Here is a 9,600-nt window from a genome sequence, read left to right on the forward strand (position 1 = left end):
AGCCCTCTATCTTTTTTTATCCAAATTTTTCGTTCTTTTTTTTTTTTTTTTTTGGGACAGTCTCGTTCTGTTGCCTGGCTGAGTGCAGTGGTGCCATCTAGGCTCACTGCAATCTCTGCCTCCCAGGTTCAAGCGATTCCCCTGCCTCAGCCTCCCCAGTAGCTGGGACTACAGGCATGCACCACCACATCCAGCTAATTTTTTGTATTTTTAGTAGAGACGGGGTTTTACCATGTTGGCCAGGATGGTCTCGATCTCCTGACCTCCTGATCCGTCTGCCTTGGCCTCCCAAAGTGCTGGTATTACAGGCATGAGCCACCGTGCCAGGCACCAAATCCTCCATTCTTAAGGGATAACAAATCCAGAATTTCAGTTCTCCAAAAGACCTAATGTGTTTAAACACATTGTACAAACATGAGGAGTTGCTACCCTTACTACAGAAAATCTCTTTCTGTAAGCTTGAAGTCCTCAGGATAAGAGGAACAGTGCCCACGCTGCTCTGGGCCTAGAAAGGGATTACAGAGGTCCTAGGCTGGCTCAGATCAGACCAAACTCACAACAGACCAACGGGATTGGAAAACAGAGACAGAGATGGAAAACCAGCGGCTGCCATCACAGCCTGGTCAGTAAGGCAGCTCTTTATCTCCTATGCCATTGTTTATAGCCCAGAGGACACCATCCGGACCTCGTAAATGAAAGTGTCCATTGGGAAGGGGAAAAAACACACACATGCCCCCTCCACACACAAAAGGACATTTGTGCTGGGCAGCCCAAGAGGCTGACACACACCAAGGGCTTGCCCCTCCTCCCTTTGCCTCTCGAAAAAGACAAGAAAGGCAGCTTTCTGGTATTTCACAAAGTGGGGAGCCTGTGGCGGGGAAAAGAACAAACCCTCTCCAAAACTGCTGACTTGATTCATCCCCAAACTGACACAATGCGGGAGGAAGACTTCAGGAAATGGGCAGATTATGTCCAAGAAAAGATTTCCTGCAAGCAGTTAACGGGAAACTTACATGAAAAGGAGAACTAAAAATACACAGGCTATTGGAAGCCAGTGGTGAGGCCCCTGGTTTTTAAAGAAGTGACAGAGGAAGCCACCAGGCTTGGGACTTTCCCTGCCCACCAACCTAGGCAGATCAACTTAACACTGGCTTTACTTGCCCGGGGGAAAAGATTATAGGGTACTTGGTATGATTTAAATTTCAGTTCAATATTGATCAAGTCCTCACTGTTTCTGGGCTTTCTATTTATACGAGTTATGATAGCACAAAAAGAAGATAAAAGCCCCAGTGCCCTACATACATATCCTGACTCAAATGATGAGAGAAACGGATCAGTAGTACAAATGACATCCTATGTTTAAGTGAATTTTGGTTATCAAAAAATAAACCTCACAACTTAAGTAAGAGTCTAATGGGATGCAGGAAGAGGTAGCAATGGGATGCAGGAAATTTATTTACACTTGAAGGCACATGTGAGTAATGGCAAATCATAGTTCTGGCTTGAACAGTAGGGAAACTAAAAAGTAACATTAGGAGACCAACAAGTAACTATTAAGAAGTGTTGTTTGTTTATTGACTTTGAGAAAGAACCTTTCTAGGTGCTTAGAGGCAGAAGCAGGCATATGGAGTCATGCCCTAAGGTCTGAGCAGAAATTTGAAGACACAGTTTTTGCTTTTGTTTTTTTAAGAACCTTCCCCTTTGCCTTGTCTTATACCTGCAGAGACCAATTTTGCCAAATATTTATTGAGCACCAACATTGGTGCATCCCCTACAGCAGATCAAGAATCTCTTATAATTTAATGGGAAAGATTGTTCTTCAAATGACAGGAGGATAATGCTGGGCTTTGTTTCAGAGCCTGACTGGGACATGTCGCATCATCAGTATACTCTTGATCTAGTGATTTGCAGTCTTAACACTGGAAATAGTGGGTTCCAATTACAAAGGAAAATCTTATCACTAAACATCTTCCAATCATATATATACTGATAAGTCCTTCTTCCAGGATTATAATGAATATTTTGAGGCCAAAGATCTTTTGGTGACTTTTTTATTTTTTATTTTAGAGAAAAGTCTCACTCTGTCACTCAGGCTGGAGTGCAGTGGTGTGATCATGGCTCACTCCAGGCTCCAATCCTGAGCTTAAGCAATCTTCCTGCCTTAGCATCCCGAGAGCTAGGACTATAGGAATGTACCACCATGCCCAGCTAATTTAAAAAAATTTTTTTATAGAGGTGGGGGGATCTCACTATTTTACTCAGGCTGGTCTCAAACTCCTGGCCTCAAGAGATCTTTCCACCTCGGCCTCCCAAAGTGCTGGGATTACAGGTGTGAGCCACCACCCCATGCCCAGTGGCATATTTTTATACACAGTGGGAGCCAGATGTGAAGGCAGACTGAAAAACAAAATGTAGGTGGTCCTGTGTGATTAGTCTAGGGAGACTGGGTAGGGAGAACAGCAAGTTTTTCACCACGGGTGATCTAAAACTTTTTGTTATAAAATCCCATAGATACTTGTTGCTGCTCTTATCTTCACTGATTTCTTGGCAGCATTTGAGACACCTGAAGGCTCCTCTCCTAAATCCTTTAGATTACCTGACACCACAATTTCCTGCATTTCTATCCTCTTTTTCAGTTCTCATAAGGATCCTTTTAAGGTCTATGATCCCTGGGATTTCATCCTCAGTTTTCTTTTGTGTTACTCTATATATTGCTTGGTGATTCATATTTCTCTTATTGTACCAAGTACTCCTAGACTGGCATCTCCAGACTATATCTGAGACCCTCTAAGAGCTGTCATGAGTTAAGCTAATAAGTTCACCTCCTTTCGGTTCCTTTCTATTTTCTACAACAGAAGGGATGAATAATAATAATTTTTTTGATGGCTATAATTTTGTCACTTTTTAAATTTTTGTGAGTACAAAGTAGGTATACATGAGATGTTTTGACATAAGCATGCAATGTGTAATAATCACATCATGGAGAATAAGGTACCCATCCTCTTAAGCATTTATCCTTTGTGCTACAAATAATCCGATTATATTCTTTCAGTTATTTCAAAATGTACAAATAAATTATTATTGACTATAGTCACCCTGTTGTGCAGTTAAATAGTGGGTATTATTCATTCTTTCTATTTTATTTTTGGTACCCTTTAATCATTCCCACCTCTCTTCCCACCCCTTACTCCCCTTCCCAGCCTCTGGTAACCATCCTCCTACTGTCTATCTCCACTAGTTCAATTGTTTTGATTTTCAGATCCCACAAATAAGTGAGAACATGCAATGTCTGTCTGTCTGTGCCTGACTTATTTCACTTAACATAATGATCTCCGGTTCCATCCATATTGTTGCAAACGAGAGGATCTCATTCTTTTTATGGCTGAAGAGTACTCCATTGTGTATAAAGTACCATATTTTCTTTACCCATTCAACTGTTGATAGACACTTAGATTGTTTCCAAGCCTTGGCTATTGTGAACAGTGCTGCAACAGACATGGGAGTGCATATATCTCTGTGTAAAATACTGATTTCCCTTCTTTGGGGTAAATACCCAGCAGTGGGATTGCTGGATCACATGGTAGCTCTATTTTTAGTTTTCTGAGGAACCTCCAAACTGTTCTCCACAGTGGTTGTACTAATTTACATTCCCACCAATAGTGTAAGAGGGTTTCCTTTCCTCTACATCCTTGCCAGCATTTGCTGTTGCCTGTCTTTTGGATAAAAGCCATTTTAATTGGGGTGACATATCCCATTGTAGTTTTGATTATCTATCTCTGATGATTAATGATGTTGAGTACCTTTTCATATGCCTGTCTGCCATTTGTATGTCTTCCTTTAAGAAATGTCTATTCAACTCTTTTGCCATTTAAAAATCAGATTAGATTTTTTTCCTGTAGAGTTGTTTGAACTCCTTATATATTCTGGTTATTAATCTCTTGTCAGATGGGCAGTCTGCAAAAGTTTTCTCTCATTTTGTGGGTTGTCTCTTCATTTTAAGGACTGTCTCCTTTGCTGTGCAGAAGCTTTTTAACTTGATGTGATTCCATTTGTCCATTTTTGCTTTGGTTGTCTGTGCTTGTGGAGTTATTACATTTTTTTCTAGACTAATGTCCTGGAGATTTTCCCCAATCAGTTCTTGTAGGAGTTTCATAGTTAGAGGTTTTAGATTTAAGTCTTTAATTCATTTTGATTTTATTTTTGTATATGGTATAAGATAGGGATCTAGTTTCATTCTTCTGCATACAGATATCCAGTTTTCCCAGCACCATTTATTGAAGAAACTGTCTTTCCTCCAGTGTGTGTTCTTGGCAGCTTTGTTGAAAATGAGTTCACTGTAGGTATGTGAATTTGTTTCTGGGTTCTCTATTCTATTCCATTGGTCTACGTGTCTGTTTTTATGCCAGTGCCATGCTGTTTTGGTTACTATAGCTCTGTAGTAAAATTTGAAGTCCGGTAATGTGATTCCTCAAGTTTTGTTCTTTTTGCTTAGGATAGCTTTGGTTATTCTGGGTCTTTTGTGGTTCCATATAAATTTCAGGATTGTTCTATTTCTGTGAAGAATGTCATTGGTATTGTGACAGGGAATGCACTGAATCTGTAGATTTGGGTAGTATGGACATTTTAACAATATTAATTCTTCCAATCCATGAGCATGGAATATCTTTCTATTTTCTGGTGCCCTCTTTATTTTCTTTCATCAGTGTCTTACAGTTTTCATTATAGAGATCTTTCACTTTTTTGGTTAAATTAATTCCTAGGCATTTAATTTTATTTGTGGCTACTGTAAATACTTTTTAAAAAATTATTTTCTGGGTTGGGCGTGCTGGCTCACGCCTGTAATCCCAGTACTTTGGGAGGCAGGCGGATCACTGGAAGCCAAGAGTTCAATACCAGCCTGGCCAACATGGTGAAATCCTGTCTCTATTAAAAATACAAAACAAGGCCGGGCACGGTGGCTCAAGCCTGTAATCCCAGCACTTTGGGAGGCCGAGACGGGTGGATCACGAGGTCAGGAGATCAAGACCATCCTGGCTAACATGGTGAAACACTGTCTCTACTAAAATACAAAAAACTAGCCGGGCGACCTGGCGGGCGCCTGTAGTCCCAGCTACTCGGGAGGCTGAGGCAGGAGAATGGCGGGAACCCGGGAGGCGGAGCTTGCAGTGAGCTGAGATCCGGCCACTGCACTCCAGCCTGGGCGACAGAGCGAGACCCCGTCTCAAAAAAAAAAAAAAATACAAAACTTAGCTGGGCATCGTGATGCACGCCTATAGTCTCAGCTACTGAGTAGGCTGAGGCACGAGAATTGTTTGAACATAGGAGGTGGAGGTTGCAGTGAGCCAAGATCACGCCACTGCAACGAGCCACTGCAGCTGAGCAAAGCCTGTAGGCGATGCAGAGCAAGGACTCCGTCTCTCAAAAAAAAAAAAAAAAAAAAAAAAAATATTTCCCAGATTGTTCAGCTGGCTGACATAGTTGGAGACAGTGTCTAGCTGAATTTTTGTAATGCTGATCTTTTGTTCCGCAACTTTACTGAATTTATCAGTTGTAACAGTTGGGTTTTCTTTTTTGGTGAAGTCTTTAGGTTTTTCCAAATATTAAGTTCGTATCATTAGCAGACAAGGATAATTTGACTTCCTGGGTGGAAGGATAATTAACTGGCACCTTAAATCTCTAAAACCTTGGTAGAGTGCTTTGTATTATAAACAGGTAATAGTTAGAATTTTGTGTTTGTCTATGGATGTCTACACATTAAGTTTATTTTAGACCCTGGAAATACAGGTGCCACAGTTGACGTTGCTTTTTCTATATTTAAACTATAACCATCATCAAACAGTGAAAATGAACAGGAATAAAAAGCATGGAAACATTAAGTGGCCAAAGGGTATGAGAAAAATGTTAGGAAATTCTTGGTGCCTGTGCAATTAGAAACAAAATAAACAGAAGAATTGGATTAATGACTTAAAAGTGATATATATTGAACTAAAATATGTTAAAATATGTTAGCATCTAGTCATTTCTGTTTCTAAAATATCACAGTAAAGAGAAGAAAAGCCATTGCATTCATCTGCTCAGAAATCTGGCTGTGAGTACTCTGGCATCTACCTTTCACTGTGGACTTCTGAAGACTGTAGTGCTAGCACTAACAGGGAACAACATTCAAAGAACCTTGGACTGGGCAACTAGCAACTAGCCTTGTTATTAAATGCTCCTTGCTCAATGTTCATCTAATATCTTTGGGTTCCAAGATCTCAACACATTTTTAGCATTTGGTCTCGGCAAAAGATCAGATAATCATTTGCTTCTCAGTGTAGATTTTGGTTAGTGGGTTTGATTTCCTCATCTAGTACTATTTGCCTTTTAAATCAAATGTCCAAAAAGAAATAAGGATAGTGCAAAAGGCAATATGCAAAAGGTAACAGAAGCTACTTTGCAAGGGTCTCCTTTTTGCTGTAGTCTCAGAAATGGCAGGGAGGGGTCAGAAGTTTTTGCCCTACTAGGAAGTAAGGCAGAATTCCCCACAGTGAAGTCACAGATAAGATTTAGTTAAGGAGAGGCTGGAAAGTAATAGAAGAATGGAATTATGTATTTTATCCCCTGACAACCAACACCGTTCTCTTAGAGGCGGGAAAAAGAGAAAGAAGGTGGAAGTTGGAGAAAAAATGGTAGAGTATTAGGCAAAGAAAATAAAAGTCTTCCCTCATAGAAGAAGAAAGCATCATTGTAATCACTCCCCATCCCTACCCTATCTCAAGCGCAGCTAATGGTGAGAAGTAGAAAATGTTTTGTCAATAAATAAACCACAAATGAGTTCCTCTCTATATTCCGTAAGGCACATTCTATGTAGATCCTGTAATTAAGGAGTTCCAAACTTAGCTAAGAAGCCATGTACATTTTTAAAATATAAAGCAGCACAAATACAGCATTAAGTCAGAAGTAATATTAGGAGTTTAGAGGCATGAGCAACTGCTGTAGTTCAGAGTGGTTTGAGAAGGCTTTATAAGCAAAAGACCTGAGGCCAGGCCAGGTCAGGTCAGTATGAAGGCCTGGACTACACTATCCTTCCTAGTTGATCTTCTTTCTTTGGCTCAGTCAGCAAGGAACTTCCAAACACATAAAAACAATAACCACCATCACACATCTTATAAAAGTTCTCCATAAACTACAAAATGTTAAATATCATATTACCTGACTCTTCAGGAGAGCAGGACGAAGTGAGTTATCTGTTATCATCACCATCATAATAGCATTGAATGTTCAATGTTCAATTCAATTCAATGCCAGACACTGCACTGTTGGCTGGATAACATAATGCCTATTCACAATCCCTTTTCCTTGTTTGTCCTTAATTAGAGAGTCTAGGCAAACAGAATGTTTACTTTCCTAGTAACTGGAGGTATCCACATGTCAAAGTTCTGAATAATAAGACATAAGTAGAAATCTTTTGGAGGTTCCTGGGAAAGCTTTTGATTCTCTTGCTACCATGAGGCTGAAAGCCAACACACTATATGGCTGGCTGGGAAAACAGAAGAAGCATCCTTGATTGTAACACTATCTACACCAAAGGCAGCAACTGCTTATTCTAAACTTCTTGTAATGTGAGAAAAATGCACTGTTTAACACACTATGCGCTTTCTCTTACATAAACTGAAAATATCCCTGAGATAAATGCTTACCATGTGCGTAGCCAAGGTTATAAAGTAGGTAGGTGACAAAAACAGAATTTAATCCCATTTCTGACAGACCCAAAGCCCTGACCTTAACCAATACACTAACAAGGCTACACACAGTGTCACAAAAACCAGGTCTCTTAATGACCAGTAGTGTGGTTGTTCTGGTTTGAAGGACCAGTCATCCCATGATTGTTATAGCCATTTTCCTCATTAAACTTCACATTCTGGGTACACCTTAATAATACGTTCCAAAAACAATGACTCCAAATATCACTGGGTTTTAGACTAAGGGCAACGAGAATGAATTTACTGATTCACACATATTGGTCATCTTCTTCTGATTCCCTGTACCCCCCTCAACTATTTTTTTGAGACAGAGTCTCATTCTGTTGCCCAGGCTAGAGTGCAGTGGCATGATCTCAGCTCACTACACAACCTCCACCTCCCAAATTCAAGCAATTTTTGTGCGTCAGCCTCCCGAGTAGCTGGGATTATAGGCACGTGTCACCACACCCAGCTAATTTTTTTGTATTTTTAGTAGAGGTGGGGATTTGCCATGTTGGCCAGGCTGGTCTTGAACTCCCGTCCTCAAGTGATCCACCTGCCTCAGCCTCCCAAAGTGCTGAGATTATAGGCATGAGCCACCATGCCCGGCCCTGATTCATGACAAATCTATGACCCTCTTCTTTCATTGTGAATTTCTTTCATACTTGAAATCCAGAAAAGTGTAACATTTGCCTAGCAAAACTTTCCCTGTTCTCTTTTCTTTTTGTGCACCCATCTGGGGTTTCAAGATGGTCACAAGTCAGTCCTGCCCTTGTTTTTTATACAATAGACAAGGGTCATTTCAACAGACTAAGCATCAGATAACACTTAAAAAATAAACAGCAGACTATATCTGGAGAGCCGCTTATGCCCTACGATACAGCAAATTGGAAGATCATTCAGAAATATTTCAAAGCCCCATACAACACTGAGCTGATGGTGGCAGTGATCAACTGTTGGCAGCTGTTAAGGTTCTCATGAAATGCACTCCTCATCTGTTCTGTGGTTATGACTGGCCATTACATAGGAGGATTAATGGGGCTGCTTTTGACTGTCATGGAAAGTGTAAGATACGTTCTTTATATAGATCCCTAAGAGCAAACATCCCCTCTGCAGAGCTGATAGGTCACCCGCCTCAACCAATTAGCTAATTGTCTGAAATCATCCCTCACAGATCACGAAAAACAGTCTTGTAAATAAACTCTGTTCATACAGAAAGCAAGAGCCTTTTGTTTCCTTTTGAAGACCTTATTCAACTCTAAGGCCCCCTTCCATCCACAAAATTCTAAATTCTACAAATGTGAACAATCAGCACCAACGAATGAATCCTTCCAGCTTTATAGCGAATAAGTGCTTTTTTGACTATGGGTTGTTTTCTTTTAAAGAGAAAATTGTTTTTTAAATGTAGCTTCCTGACTGCACCAGGTGTGAAATGGTAAATAAAAGAACAAGCAGTTGTGTTGACCATCTTTGGTTGTTTCCGTCAAAGCTTACCAGACTGATGTCATTCTGGATGTTTTCTATTCTGCTTACCAAGTTCGGTCTTCTTAGAAAAAGTCTGTAGAATGACTGCCCTAATCCTAATCAAAACATACCATCAGATTCTAAAAGCTCAGGGCTATCTGGGAGATTGGTAGCTAGCTCTCACTGAATAGAGGAGTGAGTAGCCGCTTTTTCGTGGCTAATTCTAGGAACTGGCAAGACAGTCTTCCTCTTTGGCCTCCTGGGATGAACAAAGATGGGCTGAGAATCAATGATGTTGCCCTAAGTGACAAGAGGCCTTTATTCACCCTGTGCATACAGCCTCTCACGGACCCTTATTTTGCTGCTCCCAAATATAGTATTATTTTATTCAGATTCCTACCCTTTCCTGTGCCAT

This window comes from Rhinopithecus bieti, unplaced genomic scaffold (genome assembly GCF_001698545.2).
Source record: "Rhinopithecus bieti isolate Rb0 unplaced genomic scaffold, ASM169854v2 scaffold_23868, whole genome shotgun sequence".
NCBI lineage: Eukaryota > Metazoa > Chordata > Mammalia > Primates > Cercopithecidae > Rhinopithecus > Rhinopithecus bieti.